The 21928-nt window shown below is 40.8% G+C and overlaps 1 protein-coding gene across 1 annotated transcript in view; it reads right to left on the bottom strand.

The window, feature by feature from the left end:
• Window positions 1–21928, bottom strand: part of LOC144592092 (solute carrier organic anion transporter family member 3A1-like) — a 265635-nt gene that overhangs the window by 163604 nt on the left and 80103 nt on the right. The gene's annotated exons all lie outside the window — the stretch shown is intronic.

Genomic DNA, 21928 nt, shown 5'->3' with positions numbered 1-21928 from the left:
TTAAATGCTCGAGGGTAAAGATACCCCTGGGTACATGCTTCACATATGTTATGCAACACCACAAGCTGGCTCAGAGAATTATTCAGAGCACTACCCTGAGCATAATGCTGTAATTAAGACAGCTACTTTAACAATGTTACTTTACATCTGTAATTTTCTCAATGTTTAGATCGGTTGTAAATTCTTCGTTCATAATGGCAATTAATGGTAATGGCAAATTAAGTTTATATTTAGTTTTAAATTTGATATATTACACACTTTGAAGACCGCATTTTGCATAGCAACCAAACTTTCCTCTGCTTTGGTGTAGGATGTTAATTTTTTTTCCTGCACAGTGGGAAATCATTTAAACGGAGATATGCCCTACAACCCTCGTTGCAACCCCTTTCCTCCTTCCCCTTCCTCCAACTCCTTTTACAGCCAATTGTGCACCCAGAGTGCTACGCTGCTGTAGCTGGCATTCATGGCTTTATGCTACATAGATCCTTAACAGGAATAAGTGGGAGCAAGGAACAGATCAAACTATAGCAGAGTTACAGTGCATTCAGAAAGTATTCGGACCCCTTCACTTTTTCCACATTTTGCTACGTTACAGCCTTATTTTAAAATGGATTAAATTCTTTTTTTTTATCATCAATCTATACACAATGCCCTATAATAAAAAAGCGAAAACAGGTGTTTAGAAATTTTTGCAAAGTAATTAAAAAGAAATAACTGAAATATTACATTTGCATAAGTATTCAGACCCTTTGCTATGACACTCAAAACTGTTTCCATTGATTATCCTTGAGATGTTTCTACAACTTGATTGGAGTCCACCAGTGGTAAATTAAATTGATTTGACATGATTTGGAAAGGTACAAAGCTATCTCTATAAGGTCCCACAGTTGACAGTGCATGTCAGAGCAAAAACAAGCCGTGAAGACGAAGGAATTGTCCCTAGACCTCCGAGACAGAATTGTGTCGAGAAACAGATTTGGGGAAGGGTATAAAACCATTTCTGCAGCATTGTAGGTCCCGAAGAGCACAGTTGCCTCTGTCATTCTTAAATGGAAGAACGTTGGAACCACCAGGACTCTTCATAGAGCTGGCCGCCCGGCCAATCTGAGCAATCGGGGTAGAAGGGCTTGGTCAGGGAGGTGACCAAGAAGCGATGGTCACTCTGACAGAGCTCCAGAGTTCCTCTGTGAAGAAGGGAGAATCTTCCAGAAGGACAACTATATCTTCAGAACTTCACCAATCAGGCCTTTATGGTAGAGTGACCAGACAGAAGCCACTCCTCAGTAAAAGGCACATGACAGCCTGCTTGGAGTTTGCCAAAAGGCACCAAAGGACTCTCAGACCATGAGAAACAAGATTCTCTGGTCTGATGAAACCAAGATTGAACTCTTTGGCCTGAATGCCAAGCGGCACCGCTCATCACCTGGCCAATACCATACCTACGGTGAAGAATGGTGGTGGCAGCATCAGGCTGTGGGGATGTTTTCAGCGGCAGGAACTGGGAGACTAGTCAGGATCGAGGGAAAGATGAATGGTACAAAGTACTGAGAGATCCTTGATGAAAACCTACGCCAGAGCGTTCTGGACCTCAGACCGGGGCGGAGGTTCACCTTCCAACAGGACAACAACCCTAAGCACACAGCCAAGACAATGCAGGAGTGGCTTTGTGACAAGTCTGTGAATGTCCTTGAGTGGCCCAGAGAGAGCCCGGACTTGAACCCGATCGAACATCTCTGGAGGGACCTGAAAATAGCTGTGCATCGACACTCCCCATCCAACCTGACAGAGCTTGAGAGGATCTGCAGAGAAGGGAGAAATTACCCAAATACAGGTGTGCCAAGCTTGGAGCGTCATACCCAAGAAGACTTCAGGCTGTAATCGCTGCCAAAGGTGCCTCAACAAAGTACTGAGTAAAGGGTCTGAATACTTTTGTAAATGTGATATTTCAGTTATTTCTTTTTAATTACTTTCCAAAAATTTCTAAACACCTGTTTTCGCTTTTTTATTATGGAGTATTGTGTGTACATTGATGATTAAAAAAAAAAGAATTTAATCCATTTTAAAATATGGCTGTAACGTAGCAAAATGTGGAAAAAGTGAAGGGGTCTGAATACTTTCTAAATGTACTGGACCTGAGTGCTCTGTCGAAAATGTTCACAACTCAGTAAAATCCCAATGATCCAGCGTGCTACACTGGCTGGCAAATCGTTCTGGACTGCAGCTATCACACGTCTGGTCGACAGCTTGACTCGTGTTCTTGCGCACAAAACACAAAAACAAGGTAGCATGAAGGTGCAGCAAGGTAATTAATTAGCAAATGGTACATTGACTTTTGTTGCAAAGGGGATTGAATTTTAAAAATAAAGTATTGTTTCAATTGTACGGTGAGGCCGCTCCCAGCGTACTGTGCAGTTTTGTGCCCCTTATTTATGGCAATGATCAGCTAGGATATAATAGTGGATCTTTGGAATTCTCTACATCAAAGGGTTTCAAGAGAGAGTTAGATAGAGCTCTTAAAGATAGCGGAGTCAGGGGGTATGGGGAGAAGGCAGGAACGCGGTATTGATTGTGAATGATCAGCCATGATCACATTGAATGGCGGTGCTGGCTCGAAGGGCCGAATGGCCTGCTCCTGCACCTATTGTCTATTGTTGTGGAGATAAAATCATTGGAGGTATTTAAAAACAAGGCAAATATATTTTAGAAGATAGGGGTGTATGGAATGAGCTGCCAGAAGAGGTCGTTGAGGCAGGTACAATAACAACATTTTAAAGACATTTGGATCAATTGGAAAGGTTTAGAAAAATTGACTAAATGTGGGCGAATGGGACTAGCTTAGATGGGGCATCTTGGTCAATATGGATAATTTGAGCTGATGGGCCTGTTTCCATGCTGCATGACTCAATGGCTCTATGTCGATCTGGAAATGGCACTAAAGAGGCAGTACTGGGGCAGATCATCTATGACCATTTTGGCTGGTGGGACAATCTTTACGAGTTAGGGGCCTTCTTCTAGGACTAGAGGCCATAGGCTCAGAATTAAAGGATGTTCTTTTAGGAAGATGAGGAGAAATTTCTCTAGTCAGAGGGTGGTGAATCTGTGGAATTCTTTGTCACAGAAGGCCGTCAGTGGATATTTTTAAGGCAGAGATAGATAGATTCTTGATTAGTACAGGTGTCAGAGGTTATGGGGAGAAGGCAGGAGAATGGGGTTAGGAGGGAGAGATAGATCAGCCATGATTGAATGGCAGAGTCGACTTGATGGTCCGAATGGCCTAATTCTATTGCTATTCCTTATGTCCTTATGTCCTTCCATTTTCTTATGTTTTCTGGTGTCCTCTGTAACTCTCCCATTCCCATTGCTCTATCCTCTTCTGGCCCCGCATTATTATCAGACCCTGCCTGTTAAATAACAATGAGATTCCCTCTTCCACAAGTGGCTTCCCCTGCAATGTGACAAAGATCTGGAAGTTGATACGTCAGATGAACCAATGAAATCAAAATGATTGTAGATGAAAATGGAATAAAAAAGGAACCAAAGGTATGTGGTAGTAATGATTAATTAGATGTGATGAAAACCAAGAGTCATACAGCATGGAAAGGGGCTCTTCAGCCCACCTTGCCCACACTGACCAAGATGTTCATCCACACTAGTCTCACCGGTCCCACCAGTCCACATTTGGCCTATATCCCTCTAAAGGTTTATATTTTGAGATAAATAAAAATATTAAATTCTCTCACCAAAGGACACAGGGCAAGGATAGTAATTTTTCAAATGCAATATCTGTGTGAAACCTATGCTCATGGATCAACCTTCCTTTACACATTCCACCTAATCAGATAGGATATTAAATACTCTATTACTGCTGTTTTTGAGTCTTTGCCAAAGTTGGTTCCCATTCCCACATCCCTCCAAGAACCCACAAGGTAATTCTAGTGCTTGTAATGGCTGGAATCTTCTTGCAATACATTCACACATGAAGTCTGTTCATTTGCAATGCTGTTCATTACAATATAATTGAAAAATAATGCTTGTCATTAAATCTGTTTCAAAGGAAATTACTCTTCCTAGCATTTCATTATTCCTATCATATTGCACGTAGTGAGATAAAGATAATAATAGTACACCTCAGCTTGATACCACGTAACTATGTACAACATAATTAGTATAAATGAGAACTCAGGTGAATGAATGATGCAGACTTCTATATTGAATCAAGGAAGATATTTTGAAAAACCGAACACCGAACCGCAGATGCTGGAAAGTGAAAAAAAAACAACCAGTAAATCTTTGTTGGGTTTATTGGTTAATTGACGTCTCTAAATTGTAAGTGTGCAGGACATAGTGTAAGGGGTAGACTCGGTGGGCCGATGGGCCTGTTTCCACTAAGCTCTAAGCTAAGTGATAGTGGTGCCGGCTGCAACAGGATGGTGAAGCTTTGTTAATCACAGCTGATCTATCAGGAGGAGATGCAGATCGGAGATGAATGAACAGAGAAAAGGGGGGGAAAATTACGCAAAGCCTTGAGATACAAACTATCCCTGCACTTGCTGGAAATCTGAAATAAACAGGGAATACTAAAAACAGTCCACAAGAGAAGCAACATCTGTGGAGAGAGGTAAACGGGTTAGTGTTACAGGTTGATGACACTCCATTCGATCTGATACAAACTGGGGTTATTATTTTGATCCTGAAGATAAAGGTAAAGTAGGTATTTTAGCTAAGGGATTCTGCTGATAATGAGCATTGATTGATAGTCAATATTGAGCAGCAGCCTAATGAAAACAACCAGCGTATATTTGATCTAATCAATTCAGCAGTTTTATGTTATGTAATCCAGGCGTGCAATCCATTAGGGATTTATGCTGGTTATACTCAGGTTTGGTTTATTACTCCACCTTAGGCAGAGTTCTGTCTGGTATCAATAATCAATGCATTTTGATAAATGAAGATCTTTACAGGAAGGGGTAATAATTATGTCTCATTCAATCCAAAGGTCATAATTTATTTTTGTTCTCCCCCTTACCATTTTTAACAAAGCTCATTGATGAGCAATTCCATCTTACTCATGTAGAAACAAGAAAATACAACTGCTGATTTACACAAAAGGGACACTAAGTGCTGGAGTAACTCAGCAGGTCAAGTAGCATCTTTTGAGAACAGGGATAGGTGATGTTTCGGGTCGAAACCCTCCTTCAGTCTGAAGAATGTTACGGACCCGAAACATCAGCTATCCATGTTATCCAGAGATGCTGCTTAACCCACTGAGTTACTCCAGCACTTTGTGTCCCTGAATCAATGTGTATAAAGGGAATGTGGGAACTGGGGATTTGACGAATTTCACTATTTTTATGCCACAGCATAATTCTAAAGTGCTGGGTATCGCTCTATCCTATTCCTTCTAATAATATGAAAGGCCATATTAGAACTCTACATCATCCATTGGAAAATTAAAAACCTTGCAGAAGTCAACCAAAGGGTTGAAAATAGCAGAGGTCCAAACAAAAGATGAAAACTCAATGATGGCTTGGAATCTCAACTCGGAACATGGAAACACAGTGGGATAGATTTTCATCTATCTGCACAAAACACCACGTGAGTGATGCACGGTACAGGGATTGTAATGCATAGTCACTGGGCTCACCTGCCTATGCCGACCATCATATCTATTTATACTCGTGCCACTTGCCTGCTTTAATTTCCTATCCCCCTTTGCCTTGCTCATTGCAGTCTGGATGCCTCTTAAATGTTGTTGCTTCCACAACTCTTCTGGCAGCTCACTCCACATACCAACCTCTCTGCGAGAGACATAACTCTCATTTGGTTATAAACTGCCCTCTTACTTAAACCTTTGTTCGTTAGTTTTAGACACCCCCATTATCATAAACCAGGCAGCACGGTGGCGCAGCAGTAGAGTTGCTGCCTTACAGCAAGCACTTCCAGGGGCAGAGATCCGGGTTCGATCCCGACCTCGGGTGCTGGTGCAGTCTGTACGGAGCTTGTACGTTCTCCTCTTGACAGTGTGGATTTTAGACAATAGACAATAGACAATAGGTGCAGGAGTAGGCCATTCAGCCCTTCGAGCCAGCACTGCCATTCAATGCGATCATGGCTGATCACTCTCAATCAGTACCCCGTTCCTGCCTTCTCCCCATACCCCCTCACTCCGCTATCCTTAAGAGCTCTATCCAGCTCTCTCTTGAAAGCATCCAACGAACTGGCCTCCACTGCCTTCTGAGGCAGAGAATTCCACACCTTCACCACTCTCTGACTGAAAAAGTTCTTCCTCATCTCCGTTCTAAATGGCCTACCCCTTATTCTTAAACTGTGGCCCCTTGTTCTGGACTCCCCCAACATTGGGAACATGTTTCCTGCCTCTAATGTGTCCAATCCCCTAATTATCTTATATGTTTCAATAAGATCCCCCCTCATCCTTCTAAATTCCAGTGTATACAAGCCCAATCGCTCCAGCCTTTCAACATACGACAGTCCCGCCATTCCGGGAATTAACCTAGTGAACCTACGCTGCACGCCCTCCATAGCAAGAATATCCTTCCTCAAATTTGGAGACCAAAACTGCACACAGTACTCCAGGTGCGGTCTCACCAGGGCCCGGTACAACAAGAAAACTTCAGTTTCCTCCCACACACCAAAGACGTACAGGTTTGTAGGTTAATTGGTTTGGTATAAATATAAAAATTGTCCCTAGTGTGTAGGATAGTGTTAATTGCAGGGATCGCTGGTCGGTGCAGACTTGGTGGGCCGAAAGGCCTGTTTCTGCGCTGTATCTTTAAATTAAACTAAACTAAACAAGACTGACCATCTACCTGGACCTGTCCATCCACCTGACCTACAATGTCCTGCATAGTTTTATATGTTTCTGTCATGTCCAAGCCTCCTTTGCTCCAGACAAAAAGACCCAGCTGTCCAATCCCTCCTCCCCCCCCAATCCAGGCATCATCCTTGTGACTTTTTCTGCACCATCTCTTGATTAATCACATATTTTCTGTACTGTGGAGAACAGAACTGCACAAAATATTCCTAATGCAATATGATACAATAAAACTTTATTTATCCACGGAGGGAAAATGCAGCCTAACCAACTTTTTGTACAACCCCAACATGACATCCCAACTCTTATAGTCTCTTTGCACCTTCATCACAACCCTGTCTACCCATGTTACCACGTTCAGGGAACAATATACTTGTGCCCCAAGGTCTCTCTGTTTAACAATACTCCCAGGCTCCTGCCATTCAGTGTGTATGGTTGACAATTGGTTGACAGACAGAAAATTGGTTGACAGACAGAAAGCAAAGAGTGGGGATAAATGGATCCCTTTCAGAATGGCAGGCAGTAACTAGTGGGGTACCGCAAGGCTCGGTGCTGGGACCGCAGCTATTTACAATATATATTAATGACTTGGATGAAGGGATTAAAAGTACCATTAGCAAATTTGCAGATGATACAAAGATGGGTGGTAATGTGAACTGTGAGGAAGATGCTATGAGGTTGCTATGAGGTCAGAGAGTTGTGAATCTGTGGAATTCTCTGCCTCAGAAGGCAGTGGAGGCCAATTCTCTGAATGCATTCAAGAGAGAGCTAGATAGAGCTCTTAAGGATAGCGGAGTCAGGGGGTATGGGGAGAAGGCAGGAACGGGGTACTGATTGAGAATGATCAGCCATGATCACATTGAATGGTGGTGCTGGCTCGAAGGGCCGAATGGCCTCCTCCTACACCTATTGTCTATTGTCTGCTCTGCCCTAGTTCAATGTGCCAAAATATTTTGCTTCACACTTGTTCGAGTTAAAATCAATCCGCTATTCCCTTGCGCAATTGCACAGTTGATCTTTAGACAACCGCCTTCACTGTTCATTAAATCGCCAATTTTGGTGTCATCTGCATTACTAATAATCATAAACAATTGAACTGTCAGCCATCTCCTAAGACGGAAGTGTTTTCATTTCAATAACTTCGCATTTTTGTTGAAGGTCTCTGACATGATATTTTGTCAATTATTTTCTAGATGTACATATACCCGTCTGCCACAATCAGTCTGCCACAATCAGTGGTGTCGTCAGAAATACAATTCAATTTGTTACAAAGTACATTTTCCAAATCCCTGCTGGGTCTGAATGATGAGTAATTATTTGTTCAAGTGTTAAATCAGTCTGCTATGATAACAATTCCCAGCCATTTCTCCCAGCAGATATTAGACTAACGGATGTACAATTCCCGAGGTATCTGCTGCTCGTCTTCAATAATTGGGTGATTGTGCTATTAAATTGTATAAAGTTGTTAAACTTTACAACGAATTATCTGAGAAACAGAAAAATATTGCAAGTTACTTGTTGACAAAAAAACACACATCATTCACCATGCTTTCAAAGAAACATTTTTGAAGAGTTTTATTCTGTTCAGGATATTACCATTCATGTTTAAAAACATTCTAAGAACTTTTCATTTATCATGCCAACCAACAAGTTGCTTAGTAGTGACATTTATGATTACTTATGTCTCATGGGTCATTATTATTCCAAGTAGTTTCATTTCAAATAAGACCTTCGGCAATGGGCTCGAATATTAGAAGGTGAATTCCTCCTATGTGATGTTGTCATAAAATCTGGAGGAATGGATTTCCTGAAAGGTTTTGCAAAATTTGGATGCATGGTTTCTTTGAGCAGGATTCTGGTCTGCACGGTCTGATTGATAATTGAATGTCCTTCAAGCAGAACGCTGGGTTCAGAAGATTAAACCCCACATGTAGCAAGCTAGATCATTGGATTTTTGGCAAAGACCTGGACTCAATGAAAGTCCTCATTGTGTTGGTACAAGGGATAGGAGTAAGTTGATGCAGGGTACCCACTCTCTGCTTGCAACCACAGTCTTTATGCAGCTGATGCACATACAGATACAGCAATGCTGGAGCTTTGGATTTTAAAAAAGGCAAGGAGTATGCTTTTCATGTAATTATACAGGGTTTACATTTATAATATTTATAATTTTAAAGTGTTTATTTGGTTGTCGTTTTAGAGATACAACAAGTATTTAGAGATACATCATGGAAACAGGCCCTTCAGTCCACTCCAACCATCAATCACCTGTTCACACTAGTTCTATGTTATCACACTTTCGCATCCACTCGCTACACGTTACGGGCAATTTTGCAGAGAGCAATTGGTCTACAAACCCGCACATCCTTGGGATGTGGGGGGAAACTGAAGCATCCGGAGAAAACCCACACAGTCGTAGAGAGAACGTGCAAACTCCATACAGACAGCACCCGAGGTCAGAATCGAACACAGACCTCTGATGCTGTGAGGCAACAGATCTGTGAGCTGCTCCACTGTTTAGTTTTAAAAAAATCCGCATTCACAAATAACATTTACAATATTTGTTTATTTATTTTGTTTTTAATTGCTCTCAGAGGCATTTGGGAGAATTTAAAATCCAAGTAAGCTTGACAACCAGTAAATATGGTACTGGGTTCTATCATGTTGTTCTGCTTTTACTTTGGGCCTCATTGTTTGATTTCCTGACCATGTGGACAAGCAAGAAAACTTACCAAGGAAGGTGAGACTGGTAGGTTTGACAGTAGATTTCCAGCTGTATCATTCATGAATATTTGAAGCAAAAAGTATACCAAAAAGTGCAATACCCAAATATTGTCAATCTTTATCCAAAATAACATAAATATGTCCCTAAATAAGTTCTGAACCCATTTCATATCACAAAATCTAACGCTGATCATGGATACAATGTCCATTAGATAAAGCTTTGTGAAATGTCACATTGACTGTCGGTAAATATTCAGCTTATCTGTTTGACATTTCAAACAAAGCTACTGAACTATCAAATTAATTTCTACAAATAAGTCAAGCACAAAGAATAGGTCGTTTTCTGGTAAATTTGACTGTCTGTGTCAATCCTAATCCTCACATGTTTCTCTACACTTGTGCGTCAGTTCCATTAATTGATTACACTTTGACCTCAAAATCAGAATGCCGTACATTCTAGCCCCATGCCAGAGTACACAAACTATGCTAACATTTTTGGCCACTCCTGAGGACATGCTGACATTGTACAAGTGCCAGTTTCTGATGAGATGTTAACCCATCAAAAGGTGCCCCAACAAAGATCATTCAACACCGCTTTACAAACACTTGTGAAGTCCTCTTAGTTTCTAGGCCAATGTAAATTCCCTATTCTCATCATCAAACCAGGCTAACTGGTCACTTATCTTATCCTGGGACTTAAATGTGCACCAAAAGCATTCCATGTTTCTTGCATTATATGTTTTATTCACACTTTAATTTGTTAGGGATGTAAAAGGCAAAAGGATTCATGTTAATTTTTTGTCTTTATGGCAATACTTAAAGTGTTTTATTGCCCAAGCATTAACTGGAGTCCAATCATACACCGACTTACAATTAAAACTTCATCTCTAAGAATTGAGTATATTTGTCCTCAGATAACTTTAGTTCTAGTCTCAGCAGCAAAGTCACATTCTGTATATTATTTAGACTCATGCACATCTTATTTTTATCTGACACTTTCCTCGCTGACTACTTATTATTAATATATATATGATTATGCATAGGCAAACTTTATATAAATTAAAAATGATTCAGTCAGGAATTGATTCTATTTGCTTGAATAAACTGTTGGTCTTGATGGCGCATTGAACAAATTAAAATGTTATTTCTTATTGTGCTCTATTGCCTTTTGATTGTTGTTGCTTTTCCTTGAGCTGTTTTCAATGTATTTATCTTTGTGGAGAAGCAGGGCAAAACAAACTGGTGGGCCAGTGTTTGTCACTTTAATTATTTCCTGAGTGATGAGGCAAAGCCAAAGCAACAATTATGCAGCTGAAGAAATGTTATTTAAATGCATGATTGATTTGGGTGGAATGCTTCTTCAGGGATTTCAGTAACTCCATTGCCTACCACTTGTTTCTTTAAATGAAATCGAGAGTATTCAGTTAAATAGACCTCACCAACTAATAGTTGAAGTGTCTTGGATGGAGAATGTAGAATTATCCTGTTTTGTTCAAAATCACTCATACAAAATAAAGGAATGCTGACCACGACAGAGGGAGCGGAGCATACATGTTTACCCCTGCTGCATCTACGTTTGGAATAAAAGTATAGAATCATTTCTGAGCAAGTAATCAAACTGCAATTTAACATTAATGGCAAATGTGACAGAGTGAAACATGCTGCCTAAGCTCATGGATGAGATATGTAATTGTCCCACTCTTACCTGGCTCAGATCCATATACAGAACCACGTGCTGAATGAAAGCCTGCCTCCCAAGTCCATCAGCAAAGCAAGTAAGTTAGTTTCACTACTAATGACCAGCTCATTGGCGCAGAGGTAGATTTGCTGCCTGACAGTGCCAGACCCCCTGATTTGAACCTGACCATGGGTGCTGTCTGTATGGAGCCTGTACGTTCTCTCTGTGAATGCCTGGGTATTCTCCGGGTGTTCCGGTTTCATCCCACATTCCAAAGACGTACACGTTTGTAGTTTAGTTTAGAGAGACAGCGCGGAAACAAGCCCTTCGGCCCACCGAACAGCAATCCCCACACGTTATCCTGCACACACTTGGAACAAGTTACAGTTACACCAAGCTAATTAACCTACAGACCTATACGTCTTTGGAGTGTGGGAGGAAACTGAAGATCTCGGGGAAAACCCACACAGGTCACAGGGAGAATGTACAAACTCCATATAGACAGAACCTGTAGTTGGGATCGAACACAGGACTGTAGCACTGTAAGGCAGTAACTCTACCACTATGCCACCATGCCACCCTTGTAGGTTAATTGGATGCTGTAAATTGTCCCTAGTGTGATAGAACTAGAGTATGGGTGATTGCTGACTCTCTAAGGCCGAGGGGCCTGTTTCCACGCTGTATCTCTAAACTAAACCCAACCCTTGAGGAGGTAAGAGTGAGCCACCTTCTTGAATTGCTGCAGTTCTTCAGGAATGTTAGCTGTTGAGCAGCGAGTTCTACGATTTAGCTGCAGCATCAATGGAAGAATTGTAATATATCTCCAAGTCAGGATGACGTGCAACTTGGGAGGAGAACCTGCAGTGTGTGGTTCTCCTGTGTGACTATGTCCCTCGGTGGTAGACGTTGAGTGACCAATGTGCACTGCAGATAGGCGGAGGAAGTAATTAAGTTTTAGAGTGGTGGATGGAGTGCCAATCTAATATGTTGCCTTGAAGAGAATCAAGCTTCCTGAGATGTGTTGGTGCTGCACTCATTCAGACCAGTGGACAGTGCTCCATCACCTCCAGACTAGTGATTTTGCAGATGTTGGAATGGTTTTGAGGTCTCAGAAGGTGAGCCATTCACCACCAGATAACCAACCTCTGATCTGCTCCTGTAGCTAAGGCATTTACTTGCCTGGCCCACCTGAGTTTCGGATCAGTGACGACCCAAGGATGTTCTCACTGGTAATGGCATTGAAAGATGGGTGATCAGACTTGATTGTCGGACATGGTCATTAACAGGAATTGTTGTGAAGCAAAACGCTATGTGTGCTTAAAAGCCCAGCTAGAATATTATCTAGGTTTTTTAATTTAAATTAAAAAATAAATAAATCACCAAAAGGCTCCAAAACACTTCAAATAATTAACATTTTCTGGTAACAGAAGTGACTTAATGAACGTGGCTTATTCTCATCTGTCTTCATCCCAGCAGTAAAATCTCCACTTAAATGAGTGGCTGGAGAATTCCAGCAAGGTTATCCTCTGTCACTGGAGTCCAGCCAAAGCTTGAATCTGTCATCACGTTCAGGGGGTTCTGCGTTCAGATACTCATGTGATAAAGTCCTGAACCAGCTGGGAATCACAGGTAAATGCTCACAATTTGCCATTGAACTGTCAGAAACACAACAAAATATAGGCCATTGTTTCAAATTCTACTTCTGAAATAAATGAAATTGTTGAAATTATATATACATCCACTTAATCTATCATTTCTGAGCTACATGTTTTCTAACCCTGTTCATTTTAAATGACCTATCAGTTGCCAGCTCTTGACCCCATCCATTCCCCTCACTTCTTTCCACCAGCAATCACCCCTCTACTCTAACCATCTGATGAAGAGTCCTGACCCTAAATGTTCTGTCCATTTCCCTCCACAGATGCTCGCTTGACTTGCTTAGGTCCTCCAGCGGTTTGTTTTTTGCTCCATTTAGACAATGTCTACCACCCTGCCTTCAAGATCAAGCTTCTTCGTCACCTCCTCAAAAGACTCTCAGAAAAGTTACATTTGTGAGACATGATTTCCGAAGCATAAATCCATGCTGACTATCCCTAATCAGTCCTTGTCTTTCCAAATTCAGGTCAATCACTTCCCTCAAAATCCTCTCCAGTTGCTTTCCCCCCCCCCACTGATGTTCGGCTCACCAGCCTGTAGTTAGTTCCCTGGCTTGTCCTTGCAACCCTTCCTAAATAAAGGTACGACATTAGCCATTCTCCAGTTTTCTGGTACATCACTGTGGCTAAAGATGATACAATTGTCGTTTCCAGGGTCCCTTCTTCCCAGCTTTGCACAATGTCCTCGGGTACAGTTGATCAGGTTTCGGAAACCTATCCATCTTAATATGCCTCAAGACCACCAGGATTTCCTCTGCTGTAATGTGAATATGTTCCAGTACATCACTCTTCATTTTCCTTCATTTTTTTCCGTTTTCATGACTTTCCCCGTATAAATACCGATGAAATATATTAATTAACACCTCACTCACCCACACAGGGACAATAACATTGGACCTGAAGGAAACCTGGTATTTCACTAGTTACCCGATTTTCTCTTAATACACTTGTACAGTTTCCTATAGTTTGCTTTTACCTTATCTACCGAAGCTATCCCAAGTTTTTTGCCCTCCTGATATCCCTATTAAGTGTACTCCTACACTTCTTATACTCCTGCTTTGATACCAGCTATCCATTAGTGATATATTTTTGTTGGCCAGTGCCTCAACATCCCTTGTCCACCAGAGTTCAGTAATACTGCCAGCCTCGCCCTTCACTCTGAAAGGAACACGCCGTTCCTGAACTCTCTCTAATGCACATTTAACAGCCTCCTATTTGGCAGGTATCCCCTTACCCGCAAACAGCCTTTCCCGATTGTCCTTTTGGAGGTCCTTTCTACTACCTTCAAAATTCACTTTGCCCCAAGTTAACTTGTGAAGCTGTCCTACCTTGTTCCTTAACCACTAAAAAAATAAATAGAATTATGGTTGTCAGTGCCAACATGTTTGCTTACAAACTCTTCAGTCACTTGCCCTGCCTCATTTCCCAATAGGAGGTCAAGTGCAGTCCCCTCTCTAGTAGGGCAGTCTTCATATTCAGTGGTGATCTGCGGCTTTGTCTTATCAATTGTATACAATGAATTTCTGGCTAGGTTATTTCAAAGGACACTATTGAACTTGGGTCACCTGTAAACCACGTAAACCAGACCAGTTGGGTTATGAAGGATAACCTTCAGTGAATCAGTGAGCTTTCAGTTTAATTTATTGTCACATGTACTGAGGTAGAATGAAAAGTTTTTGTTGCGTGCTATCCAGTCAGCAGAAAGACAACACATGCTTACAATCCAGCCATTTACAGTGTATAGATACATGATAAGGGAATAACATTTAATGCAGGGTAAAGCCAGCAAAGTCCGATCAAGGATAGTCTGAGAGTTACCAGAGAGATGGATAGTAGTTCAGCACTGCCCTCGGATGCTAACCAAGAGTTTACGGGAATGAAATGAATCTTGCAAAATCGTCACTGCAACATCTAACATCAATGAATATGGGCTGTGTTTGGAACAACTAACATAATAATTCAAAAATAAAATCTCTCTGTTGTTATCTGAAATAAAAACAAAATGCTGGAAATACTCAATGGGTCAAGCAATATCTGTAGTCTTTCCTGGTAGAGCAACAAAATAGATTTTAAATGAAACTTAACTCATACTTGTAATTACTTTCAGTCTCCGCACTTACAAGATATGTTGTTACACTTCTGTTAAAAGACACAGCCAATGAAGTCCTGCAACATTAAAAAAATTACAAATACAATACTCCTTGCTTATGTTTACATGGATTTCCAAAGTGTAGACCCCACTATTTTCCACATTTGCCTCGTTCTCCCTTGAAGATCTGATTACTTCCTTTCTTTGACCTGCCTATTTCTCTACCATGTTAATTATCTAGCTGTTCAGAATATTTGTTTCACTTTTTTTGAGAGAGAGTGATGGGTGCCTAGAACACGCTGCCAGTAATAATAGTGGGATTTAAGAGACATTTAAGTAGGCAGGTGGATATGCAGAGACTGGAGGGATACAAATCACGTGCAGGCAGAGGAGATTAGTTTAACATGACATCAAGTTTAGTACAGACATAGTGGGCTGAAGGGCCTGTATCTATGCTTCACTGTTCTATATTCTATGTTCTATGTGTATTTCATTGAAACCGAAAAAGTACAATAAACTTCAAACAGAATTTATGGAAAGAGAACAAGGTAAGTGAGAAATACTATAAAACCTTTCTGGTTTTAAGGAACTCAGTCACAAAAATGGCAGCATTGCTTTGCTCTCTGGTTTTCCTCGTCACAATTAACAACTTTACGTGATTCATTTCATAGACTTCCTGTAGTGGAGTGACTCTTGGTTTCTAAGAATAGGCTGATGATCTAAACCTGAACTTTTAAATAAATGCGTCTTGCATTGAACTTACAACACAAGAACCTGACATTTAGCTCCACAAATGCTTTCTCCTACGTGACTTCATCTGATTCTATCGGCCAAACTATACCATATCCTGACCAGCACAAAGATTTTATGTGACATGATGAACATTCTTTTGAAGATTGGTTTACTATTAGGTTTGGGGATTTTGGTTTTCACTGTAAATCATTTGAATACTGCAACCACAAGCTGTGCATGGAAAGAACACACAGTTTGGCTTGTGGTCTTATGATAAAGATACCACAGTAGTTTCCTTCGAAACACTGTTGAGATGATGCCTGGGCCTCTCTTTGGCTCTAACACAGAACTACTTGACTGCTGGCAGCTGGAACTAATCAGTTAGTTTAGTTGTTAGCACTTGGATCCCCTCCACCTACAGTTCCAGCTCAGCAGAGCGTGGTGGAGGGAGTTGGCGGAGATATGGTCGGGAGAATGGTGGCAGAGGAGGTCAAAAGGCCGAGCGGGAAAACGAACGCCAAAAGTCGTTTAATGTTAATACAAGGGGCACACAAAGTAAAAGTGTAGAAATGAAGGAAAATTAAATGTTAAATCCCTTGGGTGGAGTCACACTCTGATCAAATCTCTCAGTTATCACAAGAAATTGCTAGAAATATTTTAGAATCATTTATTTTTGGATTTTGGAGAGATGCCTGCAAATAGAGAGATGCAGATGTTGCTTTCATTGTTTTTTTAAAAAGTAGCGAAAGGTCAACACAGTGGTGCAGTTTAAGAATAAGGGGTCGGCCATTTAGAACAGAGATGAGGAAAAACTTTTTTAGTCAGAGAGTTGTGAATCTGTGGAATTCTCTGCGTCAGAAGGCAGTGTAGGCCAATTCTCTGAATACATTCAAGAGAGAGCTAGATAGAGCTCTTAAGGATAGCGGAGTCAGGGGGTATGGGGAGAAAGCAGGAACGGGGTACTGATTGAGAATGATCAGCCATGATCACATTGAATGGCGGTGCTGGCTCGAAGGGCCGAATGGCCTACTCCTGCACCTATTGTGTATTGTATTGTATTGTGATAGAGCTGCTGCCTCGAGACCCGGGTTCAATCCTGACTACGGGTGCTGTCTGTGTGGAGTTTGTTCATTCTCTCTGTGACCACGTGGGTTTTCTCCAAGTGCTCCGGTTTCCACCTACATCCCCAACGACGTGCAGGTTTGTAGGTTAATTAGTAAATTGTCCCCAGTGTGTAAGATGTGGAAGTGGAATAACATAGAAATAGTGTACAGGTGATTCATGGGCACTATGGACTCGGTGGGCCGAAGGGCCTGTTTCCATGCTGTGTCTCTAAAATAAACTAAAAGTGATCTCAGACTAAAGAAGGGTCCCAATCTGAAACATCAACTATTCATGTTTTCCAGAGATGGTATTTGACCCACTGAGTTACTCCAGCACTTTGTGTCTTTTTTTTAATAAACCAGCATCTGCAGTTCTTTGTGTCCACCATGACAAGGGGAAAATAGATGTACTTTATGTGATCTTCAGAGGCATTTGATATGGTGCCACCTCAATTGTTTCTTCATGGTGTATCCCTGCTTCTATTTCCTATATTTTAATGTTCTTCTAAATCTTTATTTTTATTTTTATATATTCATTCTCAAGTTGGAGTCATCCCAGCATTTACAGTGGTTTGAGAAGGTAGAAACAAGACTTCATCGTAAATTGCTGCAGCTTGTGTCATAAAATTACCTTGTAGTCCAGTTCTTTCAGGACTTAATTCCATCCCATTGTAAGAATAGTGATATATTTTAAAAATGGTATGCTTGTGCAAAAGACAGTAAAACAACCGAAAAACAGATCAATGTTTGTCGCTTTAGCAGAAATTTAGTATAAACAGCAATTTTACACCATAGGGCGATGCTTGAAACATTACAAATTGGCATGGTTTAGATTACATCAAAACTGCTGATATTTCACATGTATACATGTAACACATTCTGATGCATAAGCAGATGCATAGTCAATCTTTACAATACTGGCAGCCAAGCTCTTGCCTCCATCGTCTGCACACCAGGAAGCCTTCATTAATTGGATCAACAACTTCTGAAGACATTCCTATAGCTTTATATTTTTTTTATTCAGAGATCAAAGATAGTTCTTAGGAGATCAAAGATAGTCCAAGGGTCTTCAACGAGGTAGCTAGTCCTGAACTACTATCTTTGATCAGATTGCACTAAACCTTATTCCCTTTATCATGTATCTGTACACTGTGAATGGCTCGATTATAATCATGCATTGTCTTTCCACTGATTGGTTAGCACGCAACAAAAACTTTTCACTGTACGTTTGTACATGTGACAATAAACTAAACTTAACTTCTTGAACCGTTGGGAATACTGTCACCAGAGGAATCCTAAGTGCTGTTGGATAGGAAATCGCAGAATTTCGACCCAGCAAAATGAATGACCCATGATATATTTCTAACTCATAATGGTGCATAGCTTGGAAGGGAACATGCTTCCAGACATCTGCTCCCATTATTCCATTTGGTAGGAGATAGACATTTACAGGTTTTGAAACTGCTATTATTGTGGAATAGGTCACACCCAAGTAGGTTTGGTTGGTCCTGGATACCGTCTAGCACCTGAGGTGTTGTTGGAGCTGCACTCATCCTGGAAAGTACAGAGTGTTTTTAATTCATCCATAGGGTGTAGGCATTCCTGGCAAACACAGCACTCATTATTCATCCCTGACCCATAACCAGAGACCCCGTCAACATCATGATGGGTCAGGAGGCATGGTTTACGGCAATTCAGCAGTTTTCTTTTTAAACTCCAGTTTTATCTTATCCTGTTGTATTTAAATTCCCATCTGCCATAGTGGTTTTGCATCATGCTCCTGACTTGCGCTTTGTACTTGATGGAAAGGTTTTGAGGTGTAAAGAGGCAAGTCAGTGGCTGCAGGATATCGTGTGATGAAGGAATCTGCCTTGTTATCTGGCACGTATGGTATGTTTCTGTGAATTTGACTATGTCAGAATGTTGCTTGGCTACTCCATAAGACAGTACTCTCTCTTTAAAGGTCAATCCATTTTTGTCCATGATGGTAACTTTGATGGAACAATGTGGCCATGTCCAAATTCAATGCCTTGGTCGATGCCAGGCGGTCCATTTGGGTTTTAACCTTCTGTTTTAAAGCAGTGCTTACAATACACGCTTGAAGCTGCTGTCGGTAGCTGCAGAAATCGAGTGATTTCCTACTCTGTTGAAATCTGGGCAATGTCCATTCTAGTGAAAACAATGTAATGGCATTTAGCCAGCTTCGATTAATGTGATCCACTCTGCCAACTGTACTACCCAGGCAACAAAAGCTAAATTGTACCTCTATGGAAGTCCATTGTTTGGATACCAGCTAGGCCTTAGAAAAATATTAAGTTGGCAGTGAAATACAGATGATGACAATCAATTTTTTCAATGTACTGTTATTTATTGTCAATGCTTTGAAGCATATTAAAATTGATTTGCAATTCATGTTCCTTGTCCTCCATTGACAATATTAGTTACTAATATAAGTCAAATGCCATTAATTGAGAATCCAAATGTGATTTCAATGCACTTTGGATTAGTGCTTCTAATACTGATGTTCACCCTTGTGTATGTATACTTTAATTTGTTTCCATGTTTGTTAGTAGAATGAAAGCAGGTCGTGCCGGTGGCTTTCTTCTCGATCTTTGTAAGGGTCTTATTTCCATGGTTACTGAATGAGAGCAGATGTTTGTTAAGTAATTTTAAGCACATGAAATATATTTAATTGCATTCTACAGGTCATTTTGCTAAAATGCCTTTCGCTAAAATTGGATACACGTGGCTAAAACAATAACACTTGTGGCAGGACAGTGATTTTTTTAAGGCCCCAGCGGTATGAATGTTGACTTCTCCCACTTCAGGTAGTCCCTGCTTCCCCTCTCTATCCCTACCCCCTTCCCAGTTCTCCCACCTTTCTTCCTGTCTCCGACTACATTCTATCTTTGTCCCGGCCCCTCCCCTGACATCAGTTTGTAGAAGGGTCTTGATCCGAAACATCACCCATTCCTTCTCTCCTGAGATGCTGCCTGACCCGCTGAGTTACTCCAGCATTTTGTGTCTACAAGTGATTTTTTAAAATCAGACAATCCCTAAAGATTATATATTCTTTTTCTTTCTTTTCACAGCAGACCCTTCCACTATGGCACAAAATTGTGGTTTTTAATGGTAATATTAATAAACTAATTCAGCTTTACCAAATCCTTCATTGTTATTTTGCAAATAACTAGGATGACAGCAAGCAAAAGTAAAACTACAGATGGTTAACCAGCAAGAGAATTCTACAAAATCCCAACACATTGCAGGAAACAAACAAAGCCATTATCCATTTTCATAACTAGCAAAAAAATAAAATATTCGCACATCAAATAAACTACAAAAATAGAAAAAGGATGGATACGTTGGTCTCGTTGGTCTGAATATTTTAGAGGCTATTAATTCCTTTCCTTCAAGCATTTAACTGTGAAATCAGATTAATCTATCATGGCAATGTGCATTTAGAGTGATAATTTTCAAAAGCTCCTTAAAGGAGTTGGGGCTGGGGGGTTGTGAGGGGTTGGTGGAATGAACTTAAATCTCATCAATTTGTCAGAATTTTTTTTTTCTCTTGATAAATATTGGAATGATCAATCATAGTAAACGTCAGAGGAAGGTGATCTGCAGGAATCTGAGTTAATGAGATGAGTTATTTACATGCATCAAGGAAGGTCAGACATGGTAATCACTGTACTGAAACAGTTTTTCATTTGTGAGTACAAAGGGTCAAAGGGATTCCAGGAGTTTTATGGGTAGCATTTTTTTATCCCTCGCCAAATTATCACTTCAGAAATTTCACAAGTTGCAGCTCTTGCAGTAGGACAGCAGACAATGGCTAAATAAGGCAACATTTAATATACAAGGGGGTTAATTTGTACCTGAGAAGACACATTTTGAAGGTATCCAAGACATGGAACCTGAAAGCCACCCTGCAAAGGTTTCTTCATCTCCCAAGCTGAAAGCCAAACTGAAAGTTGTGCTACCTGCTATATTGGAACATGAGGATGGGCAAAAGGTAAATAAAACAGGCTCTGAAGGAATGTGCAGGAACACATAGATACATTCCAATGCAATATTGCATGGTATGGTTTACAAATCTAGTTTCTAGTCTTTCTATTCTCTTTGGCTTATATTATTCTATGGTAATAATTTGGGGTCAGTGATTCTCCAACAGAAGGAAGGGAGCCTGTGGAATGATTGCTCATGAAGAATTGGGTTGTGTTTATTGTATAAAGTCAGGCAAGCCATTCATGCGAAATATTGTATCAAAAGAGACACAATGGACTGCGGATTGTAATCTGGAGCAAAAATGCAGATTTTTGGCAGCAGTTGTGGAGGCAGCATTTGTGGAGGCAGAGTCATTGTTTCAACACAGTTTCAAGAGCTTGATTACTTTGTCTTCTCACTTTTTTCTCCTTTGTTCTTCCTTTTAGTCATTCTTTTGTTTTTGTTAACTTCTCTTGCCTTTCCTTTTTTCTGTTCTTTTTTTTGTTGCTCACCACTCGGCTGAAAGCAGGGCTAAGCTTTGCCGATGGTGAGGACTTACTGCTTGGAGCAATCAACCCAAATCTTAAGACTTGCTTCAATGAATACTGTAGGGCTCATCTAGAATGGACCAGACATTAGAGATTCATCCTTCAGAATGAAGACACCGTGTCTGCCAAGACCAACATGATTTGCAAAAGTGGTTGTCTCATGTCACACAGCATGTCAACGTTGCGGGAATGAAGTTCATTTTAGTTCCACTATATCCGAAAAATGACTCGAGTCATACACACAATATATTCTGTGCTCTCAATGATATCCTGCACCTTGGGAAAGTCTGTAATCCTTGTGAGGCAATACACTTGTGCAACCTACTCTTTTACAAGAAACCTTTAAATGTGACAAATATTCTTTCAATACAGGGTCACTGTAGGACGGTGTTGATGTGCGGGGATCGCTGGTTGGTGCGGACTTGGTGGGCCGAAGGCCAGTTTCCACGCTGTATCTCTAAACTAAACCGTTAGTTGATCAGCAATGTCATTGGTGTTTGTGGACAAATTAGCCATAAAAACAAGGATGGTCACACAGCAAAAGTATTGTCAGTACAGGCCTTCAGTATACACGGAGGAT

The sequence above is a fragment of the Rhinoraja longicauda genome, chromosome 3, assembly GCF_053455715.1.
Source record: "Rhinoraja longicauda isolate Sanriku21f chromosome 3, sRhiLon1.1, whole genome shotgun sequence".
NCBI lineage: Eukaryota > Metazoa > Chordata > Chondrichthyes > Rajiformes > Arhynchobatidae > Rhinoraja > Rhinoraja longicauda.
Note: the sequence above shows the minus strand (reverse complement) of the source record. Positions and strands in the feature narration are given on the sequence as shown.